This window comes from Dermacentor andersoni, chromosome 6 (assembly GCF_023375885.2).
Source record: "Dermacentor andersoni chromosome 6, qqDerAnde1_hic_scaffold, whole genome shotgun sequence".
Lineage (NCBI taxonomy): Eukaryota > Metazoa > Arthropoda > Arachnida > Ixodida > Ixodidae > Dermacentor > Dermacentor andersoni.
Genome location: NC_092819.1, coordinates 95,718,290 through 95,740,358, shown reverse-complemented (window position 1 = coordinate 95,740,358; position 22,069 = coordinate 95,718,290).

The following is a 22,069-nucleotide window of genomic DNA, read 5'->3' as shown; positions in this document are numbered from 1 at the left end:
TGGAGCGCGAGCGTCCCCTGGAACTGGAGCGCACTCTGCTGACGGGGCGCCCACCGGATCAGGAGCGCGCTCTGCTGTCTACAGGCCCGGGAAGGGGCCGCGCCTGCCACGCTGGCATCACGTGATCCTGCAGCCACTCGCGGCTCCCGGGCGCGCCGCTGGCGCCGCAGCCACCGACGCACGATGTACGTCACCTGGAAGCGCTGGCTACACCTGCAGTCGGCCGTCGGGTGCGCGCCTCCACAGATGACGCACTTTGGGTCGCACTGATGATCTTCTGGTGGGAAAACCATGCCACAACCGCAGCATTTCCTTTTGTCCTCGCCGCTAGGGCAGTCGTCTGCTCTATGGCCAAGCTCTCCACACGTGTAGCAAACGTCTACTTGCCTGTGATACAGGGCGCAAGGCAGAGAGAGATAGAGATAAAACATTTATTCGAACCATCGAGGTGGTTGCTCTTGAATGCGAGTGGGTGGTGTCCTCCTTCCAGAACTCCACTGGCCATGGCTGCTCGATGTACTTGCTGGACGAGAGCTTCTTGTCCCGCCATGGTATCACCGGTCAGCTGTACCTCCCACCGCTCAAATGACGTGCTAGGCGTGTTTAAGTGTTGAGGTTTGCCCCCGCAACTCCAAGAGATGTGAAAGAGTGTAGGGCGTGTGTCTCCGCACCAGGGGCAGATGCCTCGGTATGTATGTGGGAACATTTTACTGTATTGGTGTAGGTTAGGAAATGTGTATGTCTGAATAAGTCGGAGAGCTACGGCATCTTCAGTGCTGAGCTTGCTGTGAGGGGGAGGATAAATTTTGCAGTTGAGTCGCTGGATACCGAGTCGGTCGCAGTAATTGGACGGCAGGGGCATGAAGGTAAAGGGTGGGGATTTATTTATTTATTTATTTATTTACATATACTGCCATCTTGCATAGCAAGATATTGCAGGAGTGAGTGCATACGTATGTCAATCAATTGAAGAATACATTTGAGTGGCAAAAAGAAAACAAACAATAGAAAGAACAATATCAGGAATAGCTAGTTGATTAATGAACATGATTAGGTAATAGGTTGGCAAATACATCACTTGGTAACTCGCGCAAGGACCCCTCAAGGCCATTCCAAATCACAATTGTATGCGGAAAAAAGGAAAACCTAAAACAATCAATCATTGCATTTAAAGGAACAATGTTAAGATGATGACTTCTTCTGGTGGGCCGAGAAGAAGGGTTAGTGAAAACAATAGGTGCATTGACATAAGTTTTCCCATGAGCAATTTTATGTAACAGAATAACACGGTCACAAGTACGTCTATGGGCCAGTGGCATTAGTAGTAGCTTGCTCGCGTGTGATGTCGGTGAGAAATGGCGGTCATGAGACGATTCGTCTTGCCCCGCTCGGTTGATTAGCGCTCGAGCTAGAGCGTTCGCCCTTTCGTTCCCCTCCAGACCCGCGTGGCCCGGTGTCCACGTGATTTGATGGTATTCTTGCAGCCTCGGGCCTAGAATCTGAGCCGCCAGCAGCGGTGTTCGTCCGTTGGTAAATTTGCGGCAGGCCTGTTGCGAGTCGGTAACGACATGGACTTCCCTGCCTACCCTGTCTTCTTGCTTTATTACCAGCACCGCGGCTATGGTCTCAGGCGCAGCTGGGGTCTCTGCCCTTACGGAGGCCGCGAGGGTCAAGGAGTTGTCTCTCCCGTTCACGGCGGCTACCGCGAAGAGGCCCCCTACAGGGTACGCCGCCACGTCCACGTACGTTACGTACGGGTCACCCTTGAATTGTCGGCGCTGTCTGTCGACGCGAGCCTTGCGTCGTCCTTCATGGAGTTCATGGCTCATGTGCTTCGGTATCGGGTTCGCCTTGATCTTGCCTCTGACCTCAGGCGGGAGTGATCGTTGCCCATCGAGGGCACGGAGCTCCGTTGCCGTTCCGGTCCGGTGGAGGATGGCTCTGCCCGCCGCCGTCTTCTGTAGTATGGTCTTTTGCGAAGCCATAACAGCGTCCGACAGCTCAGCGAAGGTGTTGTGGATCCCGAGGGCCGCTAGCTTCTCGTTTGAGGTGGTGACAGGGAGACCCAGGGCCGTTTTCTACGCGCCTCTGATGATGGCATCGACTTGTTCTTGGTCGCGTTTGTTTAGCGAGTGATAGTGATACGGCATGCTATACGTTATTCTGCTGATTACCAGAGCCTGGACGAGGCGAAGCGTGTCCTCTTCTCGCGTGCCCTTGCGGCTTCTTGTAATTCGTTTTATAATCCGCGAGATCTGGTTGGTGGCAGACGTTAGGGTTTGGATGGTGTGGGAGGCTTTCAGGTTGCTTTCGATCCAGAAACCCAGAATCCTAGTCTTATTGCCTTCCGTGATCTTCTGGCCCTCAAGATAGAGGTCGATAGGGCCGGGGGACTTGTAGATTCCTCCCCTGTGCACCCGGATCACCTCGGACTTTTCGGGCGCACAACGCATCCCGCTCGCTGCCGCAAATCTCTCCACGGCCGTCGCGGCCTCTTGAAGGGTCGCCTCTTTTCGCGCTAGGGAGCCCTTGGTGGCCCAGAGCGTGATGTCATCTGCGTAAAGGGCGTAACATAGGTCGGGGATCTTCCGCAGCTCTTTGGTCAGCGCTAGCATCGCGACGTTGAATAGAATCGCGGAGATTATCGCCCCTTGCGGTGTTCCTTTGCTCGGCACGTCGATCGTGTCCGATCGAGTCTGGCCTATTCCGATGGTTGCCGTCCGGCCCGTCAAGAACGATTTAACGTAAATAAAGGTGCGCTCCCCGCAGCTGATATCGTTCAGTCCCTTGAGAATGGCCTCGTCAGAGATGTTATCGAAGGCCCCTTTTAGGTCAAGTGCGAGCACGAGATGTTCTCCTCCCTTCGGGATGCCCTTGAGAACTTCTTCCCTTAGGATTAGGAACGCATCTTGCGCAGAAATTTGCTGCCTGAAGCCAAGCATGGTGTGCAGGAAGAGGTCACCGTCCTCTATGTAGTGTTGGAGGCGGGTTTCGATGACCCTCTCGTGCAGCTTCCCGAGGCACGAAGTCAGCGAGATGGGACGCAGGGCGTGGATCGCGGGCTTCTTGCCGGGTTTGGGAATGGTCACGATTTCCGCGTGTTTCCACTCGTTCGGTACGTGGCCCTTGCTCCAGAGTTCCTCGTTTAGGTACTTGGTCAAGTGCGGTATGTAGATCGGGCTCCAGTTTCTAATCATGGCATTGGTGATTTTGTCAACTCCGGGAGCAGTGTTGCGCTGTGAGGCTCGTGCCGCGGCATACACCTCTTCCTCCGTGATGGGAGCGTCCAGTTCTGGTCTTGGTATTCCGTCATATTTTAGGAGGCAGGGTTGTATGGGGTCGCTACCAAGGTATCTGGTTTTTAGGGTGTCAATCAGATCCTGGTCGTTTCCGGGGAACTTGTGAGCAATTTCTAGGAGCGTCCGACTGGTTGTCGATTTCGCCTTGTCGGGCTCGATCAGGCAACGTAGGATGGCCCACGTCTGCGCCATACTCAGGGTACCCTTGAGCGAGGTGCAAAACTGTACCCAATTTTGCTGCGTGAGCTCGTTTGCGTAATTTCTGGCTTTCTCTGTTATTTTCTCAATTCGTAGACGTAGCTTCCAGTTTAACTGCTGTCGCTTACACCGTTTGAGGAGGCCCTCACGGGCTTCCCACAGGTGTAACAGCCGGCGGTCGACTTCGGGCGTCTTGACCGTGCGCTGGATGGTTTTAGTGGTTTGGATGTGGGCGTCCCGGAGGTGCTGCATCCATTCCGTTATGTCCGTTATACCGTTTTCGGGCGGGGGGTTCTGCCTGAATGCCTCCGAATCCGTAAGCCTAATTTCGCCAAGTGTTCTCTTGAGTTTCGGCGTGGATACCGAGATGCTGAAGATGTAGTGATCGCTGCCCAATGTTTCTCCCAGGTGCGCCCATGAGTATTCCCTTACGTTTTTGACAAATGACAGGTCCGGAAACGTGTCTCGACTTACACTGTTGCCTACTCGGGTTAGTTGGAGGAGATTGGTTATCAATTCGAGGCCCATTTGGTCAACCGCATCGAGGAGCGACCTTCCCTTTCGCGTGTCTTGTTGGTAGCCCCAAGTCGTGTGTCTAGCGTTCATGTCTGCCACCACTACCAGCTGAATGCCGCCAGCGGCTCTCACGCTCTCGTAAATGATGTTGCGGAAGTCGTCTTTCTGAGCCCTCGGTGGACTGCACAAATTCAGGATGAAAGTGCTACGTCTACCCCTCTTCTGCGGGAGGACTTCCACTAGCACATGATTAATGTCATGATGCGGATAATGTTGTCCCACGGCCGTCACCGTTTTGTGAACTAAAACCGTGACCTTCGGTGATCCCGCGTGTTTAATTACGTAGTAACCCCGCAGCCTGATCGGCTGGTTCCCGACCTCCTGAAGGCAGACTACGTGATTCGGCACCCTATCTCAGTCAAACAGCACAACGATCTTAGGGGTCTTCTTGATTCTTTGTACTTCTAATGCCTCGGGGGTTTCGGTGGTTGACAATGAGCGCCCTTAGATCGGCGTCGCTGATCTCGGGGTCCACCCCCCCCCCCCGCACCACTCCCTTGTAGGTGTTATCCGATGGCGCCACGTGTGCGCGGAATAGGGAAAGCAGGACCTCACAGTAGGCGCTATCCCACTTGCAGGCATCGACCGTCCGAACGAGCACTGCGAGGGCCCTCCACTTTCGAAAGTCGTGTACCGAGCAAAACGACGGAACGCGCCCCCAATTCAGTTTCTTTCGCTGTTTACGATAAAGGTCTACGGACGGTGACTCTCACCTCATGCTTGTAGCTGCTTTCGAAGACGTAGTCTACACAAGGTACACGTGGTGACAACCTTTAAAAGACGAAGGGCGCCCATCTCCCGCTCCTGCATGGCTGTGCTCAATTTCTGGAGTTGACTCAAGTTCTGTAAGTCAACTTGGTCAGGTTTGGTTCGTTCGTACTTTTTTTAATGCGAAGCATTTGTATAAGTAGCGTGCATGTGCACTCTAAAAACAAAGAGAGTTCCGGGCCCTGTCTTTGAGGGAGTAGCTGCGTGTCCCATATTTCACTCTCTTTTCGAGAGTAGATCGACCCTCTTTGAGAGAGAGTATGTCAACTCCTCCTAAGAGAGTTTTGTGACTCCACCGCAAGGGATTGCTAGTACTCTTCCGCAGACTGATAATACTCTTCCCACAACGAGTGCTAGTATTCTTCCGCAGAGTGCTAATACTCTCCCCGCAGGGGTAACAGTACTCCGCCAGACCGAGTACTTCTACTCCCCCAAACAGAGTGCTTGTACTTCTTCAGAACAGAGTGCTAGTACTCTTCCCTATACCCTCTCAGCCAAGTCCTGGCCACGCATGCAGGAGGAAATCAGATCAAATTAGGGCCGCTGATATACTGTTCCCTAGGCGGCTCCTCAGAGACAGTGACCCAATTCCAAGCGGCCTTCAGAATAGGCGTGAGCAATGTTATGCAGGATTTTAAAGTCATTTTTGCCTGGCTATTTGCTGCCTACCATGAGGCGTGACTGCTCTTAAGCGGTCTATGTGTATGCGTCCCGAACGCCACTGCGGATAGAAAAAAAGCGAATTAACACTTAATCCGCAATTATCTTCGCAAATTTCACAATCGGGGTGACATCATCTAATTAGAATACAATTGTCAAGGGAATCACATACTTATGAAGAATCACAATGCTCTATGCATCATGTGGATTCGAACCCGCATACACTCGCATTTATACAATTCAAAGCACACATCCTAACCATTACACCACAGCGCTGCCACGCCCGGTCGTGTTCTTTTAGAGGTTATATATATACCAAATGTATTTGAGGAATCGGCTGCGGTGGATGTTACGTTTGCGTTTACATACGTTTGCGTTTGCATCATTTCCATTCCTTGCTACGACTGACGAAGGAAGACAACGTAGACGACAACGTGAAAACTATTCACGGCTTGTCGTCACCGCAGGAAAATAACAAATGTGCCGTTCAGCTCACGATCGAGTGCTTCTCCAGTCCATGTTCTCCGAAAATACGCGGATAGAAAGTATTGCGCCAACCATCCACGTATGTGAATTTAATTCGCGCATATACTGGTGAGCATTTCTGTTTATTTTTTTCCGCCAGTTCCATTCGCATATGACCAACTGCGACGCCAGTACCAGACATTTAGACGTGCCTCACGCTGCCGTGTAGGCGTTCTTTTCAAGTGCATTAGTTTAGAGTTTGGTTCAGTCCGCTGTGAGCTGTTGTCCTGCATTAGCAGCGGATCGTTAGCGTTTTGAAGCGTATGCATTCCAGCATTTGGAGACTGCTTATGCCGATAGTCGCGTCAAATGCATTGGCACGCATGTTTAAATGACTTATGTGTCCACTTGATACGCGTGCACTGCTCGTATCCTGTGGCAGTGCTCGTTCTAAAAGCTTCGAAGACCATCTACACTCATGCGTGAGTTCAATATATATATATATATATATATATATATATATATATATATATATATATTGTTACAAGCACGGGGAAAAGGGGTTTATTTAGGCGTGCGAGAGCAGGAATGGCAGGCTACGAAGAACAGGAATGGCCGCTGCACAGTCTTCGTTCTCCTCTTCCCCTCTCTTCTTGATCCCCGCGTCCCTTTGACGCGTTTGGACGTAACATACCTCCCCTCGCAGACAAAGCCCCCTGGGCGAGTCAACTAGCTTGTCGTGGCGTGCATGATTTCAACCGTGCGACATGCGCGACTTGTGTCCTAGCAGAACGTCTACCAGTGTTCGTGAGGCGCGCGAGAGTATAGTTCACTTCGCTGACTTTGTCGATGACAACGTACGGTCCATCGTAGTTTGCCAGCAGCTTTTGACACAAACCGCGCTTCCTTGTGGGAGTCCAAAGCCAAACGAGATCACCAGGGTGATATGTAACAGGCCGATGTCGTGCGTCGTAGCGGGCTTTGGAGTTTTCTTGTGATGCCAAAGTCCGAAGATGCGCAAGTCGCCGAGCCTCTTCAGCGAGGCATAGCGTATCGGCGACCGTAGGATTGTCGTGGTGGTAGAAAGGGAGGACAGTGTCGAGCGTATACCGGGGCGGCCGAGCATATAGAAGGAAGAAGGGGCTGTAGCCGGTTGTCTCGTGCTTGGCGGTGTTGTAGGCGTAAGTAATAAACGGTAGAACTTCATCCCAATTCTTGTGATCGGACGCAACATACATGGAAAGCATATTGGTGATTGTTCGATTAGTGCGCTCAGTGAGGCCGTTCGTTTGCGGATGATATGGCGTCGAGTGTCGGAGGTGCGAGTTACATAAACGCACAAGCTCTTCCACGATATCCGCCGTGAATTGACGTCCCCGGTCACTTATGATAATACCAGGTGGTCCATGTCGTAGAACAATAGCGTGAAGTAAGAAAAGCGACACTTCGGTGGCAGTTGCTGATGGTATAGCCGCCGTCTCGCAATAGCGTGTGAAATAGTCGGCGCAGACAATTATCCAGCGGTTCCCCTTAGATGACTTTGGAAAAGGGCCTAGCAGATCAATTCCAACTTGCCGAAAGGGTGAGCTGGAAGGCGGCACAGGTTGAAGGAGACCAGATGGGGCAGTGGTTGGGCGTTTCCGACGTTGGCATTGTATGCAGCTGGCGACATAAAACTCAACTGAATGTCGCATCCGGGGCCAGTAAAAGCGTTCTTGAATGCGATAAAGTGTGCGCACAGTGCCTAAGTGACCGGAGGTAGGGTCATCGTGCATAGCCTGAAGGATTGCTGGCCGGAGACGCTCCGGCACCACTAGAAGGAAGCGTGCACCCGTGCTTGAGTAGTTCCTTTTGTACAGGAGCCCGTCACGTACACAGTAGCTGCTTGTTGCACTTGAATGGGCAGAAGTAAAGAGTGGCTCCAATTTAGTGTCTGTCCGTTGTTCTGCTTTGAACGCATCGATATCCGGAAAAGCGGGTGTCACAGAAGCGACGAGATGATCAAAATCGTCTGCGTCGCAGTCCGTCGTGGCAAGCGGCATACGGGAAAGGCAGTCTGCGTCAGCGTGTTTTCGGCCACTCTTGTAGGAAACAGTGAAGTTATATTCCTGCAACCTCAAAGCCCAGCGCGCAAGGCGACCACAAGGGTCGCGAAGGTTCACGAGCCAGCACAGGGAATGGTGGTCTGTGACGACTTGGAATGGGCGTCCGTACAAGTACGAGCGAAATCGCTGAACCGCAAAGATTACAGCGAGGCATTCTTGCTCGGTCACCGTGTAATTCCGTTCAGGTTTGCTTAATGAGCGGCTTGCATAAGCAATCACGTGCTGACGGTCGTCATAGCGTTGTACCAATACGGCGCCCAGACCAACGCCACTAGCATCTGTGTGGATTTCTGTCGGCGCAGTAGGATTGAAGTGGCGAAGGATAGGTCGGGAGGTTAACAGGAACTTCAGCTGACGAAATGCAGAATCGCACTCGGGTGTCCACTCAAACCGTGCGTCTTTATGTAGCAGATTTGTCAGAGGATAAGCGACGTCAGCAAAACCAGGAATAAATCGGCGAAAGTAAGAGCAAAGACCCAGAAAACTACGAAGTTGTTTCACTGACTGCGGCGCACTGAATGCCTCGACAGCTGCCGTCTTGAGGGGATCAGGCCGGATACCGTCTTTGTCAACAAGATGACCCAGCACAAGGGTTTGACGGTCACCAAAGTTACATTTCTTGGAGTTCAGAACCAGGCCAGCGTTTTTGATGCAGTCGAGGACAATATCCAGGCGCGTATTGTGCTCATTGAATGTGCGCCCGAATATTACAACGTCGTCAAGATAGCACATACAGATGTTACACTTTAGCCCACGCAGAATGGTGTCCATGAACCTTTCAAAGGTTGCTGGAGCGTTGCACAACCCAAATGGCATCACATCGAATTCGAATAATCCATCCGGGGTTATGAAGGCTGTTTTCTCCTTGGCTGCCGGGTGTATCGGGATTTGCCAATATCCTGAGCGCAGGTCCACTGAAGAAAAATAAGAGGCCGAATGCAGGCAATCAATTGCATCATCAATCCGGGGCAGGGGGTAGACATCTTTCTTAGTCACGGCGTTTAATCTTCGATAATCGACGCAGAATCTCCAGTTACCGTCTTTCTTTCTGACAAGTATGACCGGAGCTGCCCAAGGACTCGAGGACTCTTGTATTATTCCATTTTTCATCATGTCACTCACTTGTTCCCCGATTATCTTCCGCTCGTTAGGCGACACGCGATAAGGCTTTTGCCTGATCGGGCGCGCAGATCCTGTATCGATAGTATGGCGGGTTCGTGACTCGGGAATCGAGAACGCTTTGTCCGGCTGCGCAAAGTCAAACACTGACAGATGCTTAGAAAGCGTATCCACCAAGGTATGGCGCTCCCTTGTGCTGAGTGACTTGTTTATCATAGACAGAAGCTTTTTGTCGGATACGTGGCGAAGGTCAGCAGGTTCACACGGCGGATCTGTTAGTACGGCTACGGACGAAGACGTGTATTCTGTAAAGTAGGCGAGTTTCAAGCCGTCTGGAAGCAGGACGGGTTCTGCCGAGCAGTTGGCCGTCCACAAGCCAGCACGCCCGTTGCCGATGGATACCACACAATGAGGGACAAAAATGTTCTTTTTCATACAATTTAGATGCATTGGCTCTACGGAGGCATCGAAACTGTCTGGAACTTCACCGCGACACAAAACCGGCACGCACACAGAGGTGGACGCAGGCACAACAGTATCTGCAGATACACAAAGTTCACCTTGACTGCAAGTCTCCTCTAAGAGCCCGGACGAAACATGGCCATCGACGCAAACTTCCCCCGTGCGACAATCGACGGTCGCACCACACTGTCGCAAAAAGTCGATGCCCAAAATCACTTCGTGTGTCGATCGGGGAATAACTACAAACTCCGTCGCGAAAACTCCACCAGCCAAGGATACGTCAGCAGTGCACACACAAGCAGGGCGCAACGACTCGCCGCTCACTCCACAAAACGTTGCAGCCTGGTCCCACCGAAATACAACTTTACGCCCCAACCGACCTTTAAAACCGAGACTCATTACGGATACAGTTGCTCCGGTATCCACTAAAGCCATTGTAGGAACACCATCAACAAGCACATGCACTTTGTTCTTAATCATAGCAACTGCAGGGGGCATTTCTGTCGATAGCACGTGTCGAGCGACCTCACCCCCATCGGCCGCGCTAGCTAGTTTTCCGGTTGTGAAGGCGAGGCGGAGCGGCGCACTGGCGATGGAGATTGACGTAAACGCGGTGCACGAGAAGTCGGTGGTGGCGTCAAACTCCTGTCAGATGCCGGCGAGCGGCTCCGGAAGCTTCTCTGCCAGTAATCGTTGCCAGAAGGGACGCCAGCTGACCAAGAGGTGGTGTACGGCTGTTGAGTTGTCCTCGTAGGAGGTGTGGGCCTTGTTGAAGATCCGGATCGACCATTCCACGTTGTTGGGCGACGATTGCAAAACCTCGCTATGTGGCCCGCGACACCGCATTGGAAACACACCGGCAGATGTCTCAAATTGCGATGTTCTTCCATGTAGTCGCGCATGTTGCTGTCGACTGCATAGACAGTAGGTGGGTGACATTCATCATGGCTAGGCATCGGCCGTTGGGACGCGTGCGTGCGGCGTGGGCGTTGGTCGTAGTCATGACCTTGATAGCTCATGGTCCCTCTCATTTGTGGGGTAGACCTATACTCGATGGTCGCTGAGTTCACCGTGGGTTGCCATGATGTCGAAACGGCCGTGTTTCTAATCTCGTGTGGTGAGTATGCGCCAGTGATGCCGGGTGTGCAACGGTACATCTCTTCCTGATGGAGCAACTCTTCGCGAACGATCTGCCGTATAGTGGATGGAAGGTCAACACACGAGCTCGGGTCTACACTTGCCACCGTCGTGACATTAGCCAGGCGACCAAACTTCGGTATTATCCGTCGCATCTTCAGCGTCTCAAAGGTCCTGCAGTGGCGAATGACGTCAGACACGGAATCCAAGCTGTCCTTGCCGATCAAAAAATTGTAGACGTCTTCGGCTATTCCTTTCAACAAATGTCCAACTTTGTCATCTTCAGACATTTGAGAGTTGACTATCTTACACAGTTTCAGCACTTCTTCAATATAAGTCGTACAGGTCTCGCCGGGAATCTGAGCTCTTTGCGAAAGCGTCTGTTCAGCGCGTTTCTTTTTTGCGCTAGAGTCTCCGAAACACGCTCTGAGCTCCTCGACGAAAAGCTCCCATGAAGTGAGCGTGTCTTCGTGATTCTCATACCAGACGAGCGCTGTGTCGGTGAGGGAAAACACAACATTGGACAATTGTGCGGTCGAGTTCCAACCGTTAGACCGGCTCACCCTGCGTAGTTCGTGAGCCACTCGTCGACGTCTTCTCCGGCTTTTCCTCCGAAAGTGAGCGGCACCCGGTAGTATTGCCACGGAACACCAGGTGTTGGTCTTGCTTGAAGCCGCGTCAGATCCTTCGGGAATCTGGCAGGCGTATTCAGGCATGGCAGGGGAGGGTGGCGGAAGTCCGGCAAGTCGACGGCTTCGGCGAAGTTGTAGCAGCGTAGGCTCCGTGGTTACGAGGTGTACCCCGGACCGTCCACCAATTTGTTACAAGCACGGGGAAAAGGGGTTTATTTAGGCGTGCGAGAGCAGGAATGGCAGGCTACGAAGAACAGGAATGGCCGCTGCACAGTCTTCGTTCTCCTCTTCCCCTCTCTTCTTGATCCCCGCGTCCCTTTGACGCGTTTGGACGTAACAATATATATATATATGCACAGGATGGATTTGCCGGCTAGTTGGTTGAGCATTTTAGAAGAAGAAACAGAGCAACACGAGGACGATGCAAAAACATGGACCACACCACGAAGCGCTGGTGTGGTTGATGCTTTTTTTTGTCCTTGTGTTTGCGCTGTTTCTTCTTCCACGATACACGCACAGCACAGGTACGCGAAAGTTTAGGAGCATAAGTGGTTAACTCTCTTTTCCCTGTTTCCTCTCAGTGTAAATGGCACAGTGCGTTGCCCCGAATTGTGCACGCTTACCCCCATATGCAGAAATGCATCATAACTTGAAGTCCATGCTTGAATTGATCTAAGCGACCCAAGTCGTGAACGCACCAAAAGAATGACAGTGAGAGTCTTGGGGGACGTTCGCACCAGGCGTCGTTTATATCAAGTTAAGCATGAGCTTTGTATTAAGATACATTTCTGAATACGGGGGTTAGTCATCTACTTCTCACAGAAAATGTCGAAGGAACGCCCACCAAAACCAGGCACATTCGTAAACTTAACTAGGCAATACGCAGCTCCATACAAAAAAAAAATGGTATTAAAAGCTTTCAGTATCTTTCTTTACTCCAAAATGGTTACGCTCTCGTGGCTTCAATGTACAGAGATAGAGCAGCTTTAGCTAAAAAGCATGAATTTCCGAACACCATGCTAACATAAGCTTGTAAAATTATTTAGCTGCTAGAATCCAGGGTTTGTAGCGATCCTTGAAAATCCTTTATTTCTAAAATGCCATTTTCAAGGCATTAGAAACCCTCGAATATTTAGAAGTACGGAAAGTCCTTAAACTTGTACACTTGGCTAGAGAGCAGAATTTGCCAAGCGCTTTTCTTCCCTTCTGTGACACTCTCTCGCATGTCACCGAAAATTGTCTCTGGAGGTAATAGAAGGAAAGCGACATCCTTAAAGTTGAAATTACAAAGGAGCTGTAGGTACCAGTTTTATGCACATGGAACCGGCGACAAATGTACTTGGAGGAGCAGAAGCAGGAACCTCAACAGTTTAGGCATGCGAAGAGAAGCCGTGAAGAGTAAATCGAGAGCTACAGACACAATAAAAAGAAATTAGAAATGACGATTGCTTATTTGATGGTTTTGAAAAGCTGAGGCAACAGATGACATCACATACCCTGTCAAACTAAACAGTATTCAAAAACTGCAAATGTTACAGGTCCAAGTAGTTAATTGTTGTATTGCAAAAAACTTTCAGCGCTTTCTTGAAATGCTTCCTTGTGTGCGTTTAGTGGTGGACGGTGAAAGGCAAATTAGCAGTCTTTGTTTGAAATCAGTGAATGCGATTTTTGTTTTCTTTTGTTTGCAATAAAGTTAACAATGTTGTTGAACAAGTTATTGCCTGTCCAAACTACTACACACATCACGCGAGGTCCTTGAAGTTACTGTTTCAGGGCCTCGACAGCCCTTGAAAACCATTGAATTTTTTTCTTCACTATTGCTACAAACCCAGTAGAACAACTGTCATTGAGTAAAAACCTTGGCTGAACCGGGGCTTATACGCAGAGCACAGAAAGTCTGGAAATGCAGTAGTAGGCATGGAGGGCCCTGAAAAAGATTTGCCACATCTGCTTGTCTGCCTTATGTTTCTGCACCGACTGTCGCCTTTTTAATAGAAGTGCACTTTCTGTTCTACTCCAACAAACGCAACATTACCAACTCCAGTGTGGGGCAGTGCTTCAGCCAGTGCAGAACTCCTTCTATATATCCCAGTCAGCTCTGTCATTTTTCCAGCATTGTAGTACAAGATTTGTTAAACTGGTTTAGCAGAATATGAGCAGTATACTTTTAAATTAGCTGTTGATTTGTATGCACAAGTTCAGGTCCTCAGTTTGGTTGCATGACACATTACCATACCTCAATAGATACAAGAAACAATTTTATTACAGTTTAATAAAATCCAAACAGTGATAATCACAACAATATAATGACATACATTTCTTTTGGTACGTATACAGCCCATGTCTTGGCACTGTATAAATTCAACTATACATCGCAAGTACTGCGTCCTGACCACTATTATTCGCATGTGTAAAACCATCCCAGCAATTCTTCAACAAATATCACAGTGATTGGTGACATACACTTTGTAACTGCTTTACATGAACATAATCTATACAAATGGTCCCTGTGTACCTACACATTACTAGTGCCACCCGAGTACTATTACTCACAGGTGTAAAACCACCAAAGCGGTTCGTTAAAAAATATCACAGCGCTTAGTGACGTACATGCTGTAACTCCCTTGTAGAAACTTAATACAAACACGTGAGGACACAGAAAGCTAGCAGTAGGCCTACATGGGAATACCACCGCCTCAATACTAATTGACAAGTGTAAAACCAACCAAGCAGTTCTTCAAAGAATATCACAATGCTTAGTGACATACGTTTCCTAACTAGCTTATATAAGCTTTATACAAACATGAGAACATGCACAAAGCTAGCGGTGCACCTACGTAGATGTGCGGCCATCTGAACACGATTATTGCAAGTGTAAGCTCAACAGAACAGTTCGTTATAGTGACGCACATTTTGTAACTGCCTTATACAAGCTTAGTGCAAGCACAAGAATGCGGAAAAATATAAATTAAAAACTTGCTCCATGCATACACAAACAGCTCAACACAAATTGTAAACACCGCTTTGAAGACACATGTGACGGTGGCAAAGCGCAGTGCTGTGCCGGTTGAAACTGCCATCCGCAAAAGTATTGAGCAATGCTTAAACCACAGGCAATAAGGCGCTGAAAGACTGCTTCTCTAACGTAAATATTTTATTTCAAATTTCCTGAATATAGGGCTCTCGTGCCTGATTTTACACCTGCTACATGCATACAATGCACGCAGATATAACTGGTAATAATAATTATAAAAGGCATTTAAAAACTTGACAATATGATAAAGATGCATGACTAGAAAAGTTCTGTCCCCCTCGTACTTGTTAAAAGGGTGTGTGTACGACACATGTTCTTTTTTTCCTGAATTTTTGCATTAATGGGCACCCGGGAACCTCGAACCGACACAAAAAAAGATACTGCTATGTTAATAGTGTTATAATTTTTTGTTTAGGCTTTTTTACAGACACGTTGCAGTCTCGTTACTGGAGGTTGAGCTGTATCTTCCAAAACAACTTGAAAAGTTGTCACATGGGAGCATGACACTATGTCATAATGTTAGTTTCAGTTGACTCTCTTCCCCTACAAGTCGCTGCTCACTGTGGCCAGTGATGGAACAGCAGTGTCTGTGTGATTTTCATCACACTTCTGTCCTATGCCATCCTTACCAGAGTTGGCGGCACATACATACCCAAATTTCGATAGTGTTGCTTTCTCAGGTGGTTGCTTTTGATTTGCTCAATATCAGTTGGCACTTCAGCTGCATCAAACTTCTTTTTAACCTCTTCAACAACATCAACAACAATCTTATGACACCTGTGTTATCCTTCTATTTGCCTACAAAGACCAGTCAATCTAGCAACAACAGTGACAGCCTCCACTATATTCTATTGGGGGAGAGGTGTGTGCCACCATGTGTTCCACATTGTTGTCACTATGTGGGCTGGCTGGGGAGGCAACAACTGTAATATGTCTGCATTTGCATATCTTAAAGCGATGCTTGTACTGTGTTATAACACCTAACTTAGTCTTGCACTTGCTGCATAAGAACACTGGCTCACAGTCGTGGTGAAAAGCTTTTGTATGTTGAGCAAATGAGTTGTATGCACTACAAAAAAAAAGTCAGTGATAGCACACATGTTGCTCTACCAGGCCTGGTCTGGTTCCTTCTGACACTGCTGCTGATGCTGACGCGCTGCTGCTTGCCTCGTACACTGTTGCAGCTGCAGTAGACATGGCAGTCTATGTATCCATTGCTGCCGTGTCATCTGTCGTGGTAGCTTCAAGTGGTATCGGGCTCACTTGTGCAACAGAGATGTCGTTTGCCCCTTGAGGGCTCTCGTCATCAGGGCCAATAATTTCGTAGGCATAGTCTCCTGCATCAAACAACCAATAAGAACAGCCTGAATTAATAAACATAGCTCTAAAAAGTACGGACATCAGACTTAACCACAAGCTCTGCACATCGGTGACCGGGCTTAATGAATAACACTTGCAGGAGGAGTTACACAATTGTGTGTGTATATTACAGTAAAGCCTCCTTAGAAGAGATACTCAAGAGGCACGGGAAACATGTCTCTCGAAACCAAAAATTTTAATACACCGAGGAGCCAGACTAGATCACTTTATTATGCATCATTACTAAAGTATGTTTAGATATATGTGAAGGAATAATTGCTCAGGGTGGCTTAAAGGGCCCCTAAACCACTTCTCAACATTGTTTGAACATTTCTAGTAAACACGCGTATCCAAATCAGAATGCCGTCATAATACACGAAGCCAAACGCCACAGTGCGTAGCACTGTGGGAGCACCACAAGATGAAGAAAACGACCCTGTGCGCCCCTCTGGACCTCTCCTGCACCCCCCAGTTTGTCCCGACGTCACCACGCTGTATCTGATGATGTCACCAGTTTCCAGTGCTGTCGATTGGTCGAACGAAAGTGTACGACTGCCGGCAAGGCCTGCAAGCAAATACACACACTCCTTCTTCCTCGTCGCGTTGCTCGCGATGCCATTGCAATGGGGGCAAAGAAAAGAAACGCCAACAGAAGGGTCTCCCTATGAGGCTCTTCAACACGAGTTACCATACAGTTCCACTGTATTGGCGAGGTCATTAGCGCCACTCCTCGTAGGACGACGGGCCAGGGCGGCAGCAAAAGAGCTCGTTGGTGATGGCCTGTCCCGTAACATTTGGAGGTGTACTATGCAAAGAAAAGACGATAGTGCCCAGATGGCGTGTACCAGATGAAAGAGTAAAATGAGTGGGGACTACTTTTCGATAATCAAACACACGTAACTCCACTATTACTCCTCCGCTTCGAAATATTCTCGTGGCAACCTGTTCGTTGCCTTAATGTGTACAACTGCAACACCGCAACTAAATTTTAAACTCGGTCGTTTAGGGGTCCTTTAAAGAAGACATTCACAGCTTTTTAGTGACTGTAGATTGTGTTAGCTTCCTTCCCAACTTCTGGAATTTAAACACTTCACTTTGCAAGCCTTGTTGCTCGTAGTACCATTGAGGCGCTCCTAGACGCTCGTCAGCTTCAACTGCCGACACTTTCTGCCCTGCACTGCACTGGTTGCCCTCCTTTTCTAGTTCATTCTAAAAGAGACATGTGCAACTGACCTGTGTGAGGATTGCGTGATCTTTACGTTCTTCGGAGCACACAAGGTGCACGAAGTTAATGTGTCTGGGTTGTGTCCCTTCGAAGTAGTGAATACTTAAAATGTAATCTTTAGTAACAAAGGTATCTCTTGTATACAATATTGTTAACGTGGCAAACATCGGAAAACCAACCAAACCATTTTCAGATGTCTCTTACAACCAAGTGTATCTTGTAATGATATTCTACTGTACTGAATATTTTTCATCTATGGATCATCTGCATGTACATATAGTCACAAAGACATGTATGGAATGGCGAATCAGGAAACAGCTCGTACTCTTACTTTTTGTCCCTAACACAAGCAGCTGATAACAATATGATAAAAAAGCAGGCAATGAGGCTGGCATGGAACATAATCCTTCAGCTCTAAACAGTTTTTTGGGCCCACATCATTCCCTCATATGACATAAGGAAACAACTTGATTGCAGTAATGGCTGCATGTGATCTGAGTTGATTCAAACAAACAATACGTAAGGTTGTCCTGTATGTAATTTTATGAGAGTGCTTTTTAGATCTCCTGCTGGTGATCCTGGCTGCACGATGCTTCTCATGCCTTTTTGGCACGATTCCTTTCTTTTCCACTCCACTCTTTTTTCTGGTTTTCTCCTTCTCCCCTTTCCCTTCCCCCTTGTGTAAAATAGCACACCTGAAGTATCAAATCTGCTGAACTAATGAGTGTATCAAACCTGTTAACATGTGTGCTTCTCTGTGGGTGTGTTGTATTTTTGCACTGTACAAGTCAATTCAAGATGAAAGATGGAACGTCCCTGCCTTTAGTTTAATTGTATATATATATATATACATATTATATATATATATATATATATATATATATATATATATATATATATATATATATATATATATATATATTGTTACGGTTCATGTTAAGCTGGCTTTATTTAAGGGACGAGATTGATGGTGAAGTCAAGATGGCGTCCCGAGGCTGCACACGCTAACGTCTGCTTCGTCTTCTGCTCGCCCGGCTCATGCCGTAGCAATCCCCGGTTGCCAGATGAAGCCCGCTGGGCAAGTTCAAATCACTCGGAAAGCGTAGGGTGAAACCGCTTAAGACGGGCAACATGTACTAACTGAATCCGGCTAGACCGACGACCAGCCGACGTCAAGCATGCCACCACGTACATCAAGTCACTCAAGCGATCTACAATGACGAATGGGCCCGTGTACTGAGGTAAAAACTTTTCGCGTAAACCACGTTTACGTTCCGGAGTCCACAACCACACAAAGTCTCCTTTAGCGTACGAGACAGACTGGTGTCGGCTGTCATAGCGCTCTTTCGATCGGTGCTGCGATGCCACAGTACGAAGGCGAGCGATACGCCGGGCTTCTTCGGCAAGACAAAGCGTCTTGGCAACAGAGTACTCGCTGTGAAAGTCAAACGGTAGTATGGTGTCAATGCAGCTTAGCGGTGAACGTGCGTAAAGGAGATAAAAAGGACTGTAATCGGTCGTCTCATGCTTTGCAGTATTATAAGCATAGGTGATGAAGGGGAGTACGTCATCCCAGTCCTTGTGATCGGAAGATACGTACATGGCCAGCATGTTAGTTAGAGTTCTGTTGGTACGTTCTACAAGCCCATTTGTCTGAGGGTGATAAGGCGTTGAATGACGGAACTGTGAACTGCAGAGACGAAGTAGTTCTTCTACGGCGTCCGCAACAAACTGACGACCGCGATCGCTAATGATGACACCGCGGGGACCATGTCGAAGAATAATGAATCGAAGCAAAAACGTTGCAACTGACGCAGCTGTTGAAGATGGTACGGCCGCCGTTTCCGCGTAACGGGTCAGATGGTCGGCACATACGATCACCCATCGGTTGTTGTTAGATGTTCGGGGAAATGGGCCCAGAAGATCGATACCCACTTGTTCAAATGGCAGGCGAGGCGGCGGCAGAGGTTGGAGAAGACCTGGCGGAGCGGTCGTAGGGCGCTTGTAGCGTTGACATTGTTCGCAACTGGCGACGTAGTGCTTGACCTTGTCACGCATTTTGGGCCAGTAAAACGCTCCTGTGTCCGGTTCAAAGTTCTAATGAATCCTAGATGGCCAGAGGTCACATCATTCGTGCATGGCTCTCAGTATGTCCGTTCGCAGACTTTGCGGCACCACCAGAAGGAAGCGTGCGCCTTTAGCTGAATAATTGGTCTTGTAAAGCAGGCCGTCGCGGACACAAAATCGACCGGTGGCTCCAGGACGCGATGCGGCTACAAATAGAGGTTCCAAACTAATATCATTTTCCTGCTCTGCTTTGAAAGTCGTCGAGTCTGGGAATGTAGAAGAAATGGGAGCAGAACAGTCATCAAAGTTGTCTGCGTCACACTCCGTCGTCGTCAGAGGAAGGCGGGAGAGACAGTCCGCATCTGCGTGGCGACGCCCGGACTTGTAGGAAATAACGAAGTCGTACTCCTGCAGTCGAAGAGCCCAACGTGCCAGTCGTCCACTAGGGTCACGGAGATTCACCAACCAGCATAACGCGTAGTGGTCAGTAAAGATAGTGAACGGGCGTCCGTAGATATAGGGCCGAAATTTGTGGACAGCGAAAACAGCTGCCAAGCATTCTTGCTCGGTCACAGTGTAATTGCGTTCCGCCTTAGTCAAAGAGCGACTAGCATAAGCCACAACGTGTTCAGCTCCGTCATGACGTTGCACTAGTACGGCACCGATGCCGATGCCACTGGCATCAGCGTGCACTTCCGTAGGTGCGGATGCATCGAAGTGACGCAATATGGGCCCTGACGCTAGTAGAAATTTTAGCTGGCGGAACGCGTCGTCGCAATCCGACGTCCAGTTGAAAGGGACGTCTTTTTGGAGAAGACATGTTAGGGGGTACACCACGTCAGCGAATCTTGGGACGAAGCGCCGAAAATACGAGCACAGGCCCAAGAAACTCCTCAACTCCCGCACTGACTTCGGTGCTTCGAAGGAGCTGACTGCCTCAATCTTCCGTGGTTCTGGCCTCACACCGTTTTTGTCGACCAGATGCCCAAGTACTTACGTCTCCGTTTCCCCGAAACGACATTTCTTGGAATTTAGGATCAAGCCGGCTTGTTTGACACAATCCAGAACAAGACTGAGACGGCTGTTATGCTCACTCAATGTGCTGCCAAAAATCACCACATCATCGAGGTAGCACAAACAAATTTCCCATTTAAGTCCTCGGAGAATAGTATCCATGAATCGTTCGAATGTTGCTGGCGCGTTACAAAGGCCGAACGGCATAACGTTAAATTCATAAAGACCATCTGGTGTCACGAAGGCCGTTTTCTCCTTATCGTCTGGGTGCATGGGTATCTGCCAATACCCTGATCGCAAATCCAGTGATGAAAAGAAGGCAGCGGAATGGAAACAATCGATGACATCATCAATTCTAGGAAGTGGATACACATCCTTTTTGGTGACTGCATTCAGTTTCCTGCAATCAACGCAAAACCGCCACGATCCATCCTTCTTTACTAAGATTACTGGTGCTGCCCATATATATATATATATATATATATATATATATATATATATATATATATATATATATATATATATATATATAATTTAACACCGAGACGTGACATTGGCTGTGAGGGAGACCGTATAATGGAGGTCTCCGGAGATTTCGGCCACCTGGTGTTCTTTAAAGGGCACCCGGGCGCCTTGCATTTCGCTTCCATGGAAACACGGCCGACTCGACCGCAAGCGAACCCGCTTCCTCGGGCTCAGCAGTCGAGCGCCCTAACCACTCAGCCACAGCAGTGGTGGATATGCGGACGGCTTGCTCACGTATGTTCTATGCAGTGCGGTTTTTGAAGCTTGGGAAATGGCGCGTATGTGCAAACACTTTACGTGTGAACTCTCGATTGCTTAGTAGCTTGGTGGCTTAGTAGCTGTACCATTCGGATTCTGAACTCAAGGACTCGAGATCGAATCCTGGCTGCATAGGCCGCACGCATTCTAATGGAGGCGTGCAGAGTAAAGAGCCCCAGGTAGCCAAGATTCTTCTGAATTTCGCTACGGACCGTATACCATAACGTATCGTTCCAAAGCATCTCTATACCGACTGTCCTCATGTATGCGAACACGTTTCCTGTTCCGATAGTCCTGTATCGAATCACGTCTTGTACAGATGTGTTCGTGAAATCATTCATTAAGGTAAAGAGAGCCTAAAAAGAAATGATATTATTAAGGTATCCTCAGCATCCGGCATTTCTGTTAAATTCAACAACAACCATGTTTCTCGCGTAAACAGTTTCTGTTAAATTCAAGAAAAAGTGTATATATAGCGCTAACTGAAAAAGCTAGTCTTCTAAAGAAAGAAAGTTCTGTTATTTTTACTTCAAGAGCATTTCTGTACCCAAAATAGAAAATCTTCCTCTTTGTTGTGTTATTTAACAGATATTTTTTACAGTGTAGAGATTTCTTGTTTTTGATATCTTCTTAAAAAAAACAGGCTTTATGTTTTTGCACACAACTTTTCTGTCGATGCTTTTTCTGTTATCCTACAGAAATTTTCTCTCCCTTGAACGGTTTCAAATAACAGGCTGTATTTTGTAATCGCACACAATTTTTCTGTTACTGCTTTTTCTGTAATTCTACACAAATTTTCTCTGCCTTGCATTTAGTGATAAAGTTATTTTGCAATGACAATTTTTTTGTTCATATACTGCTTGTCATTTTGCAGAAACATGGTTTAACCCTGTACTAACGAAACTGTATTACCATATTTAAGAAAAATGGGCTCTGTTCTCTCCTAAGCTAAGTAGATATTTTCACTTAGTTGCTGTTTATGTGCCATCATCTGCAATAGAAGCCGCGGGCAGCACTAACTTCGCATGCATGGTGCTAGCAGCATAACCAGAGTGAGTTATATTCAATAGCGAAGTTAAAGGCAACAGCTTGACATTCCAAATTTTACTCTTTATTTAGAACTCAAACTCAAGCTTAGAACTTGTATTGATCCAGGGCATTCGCCA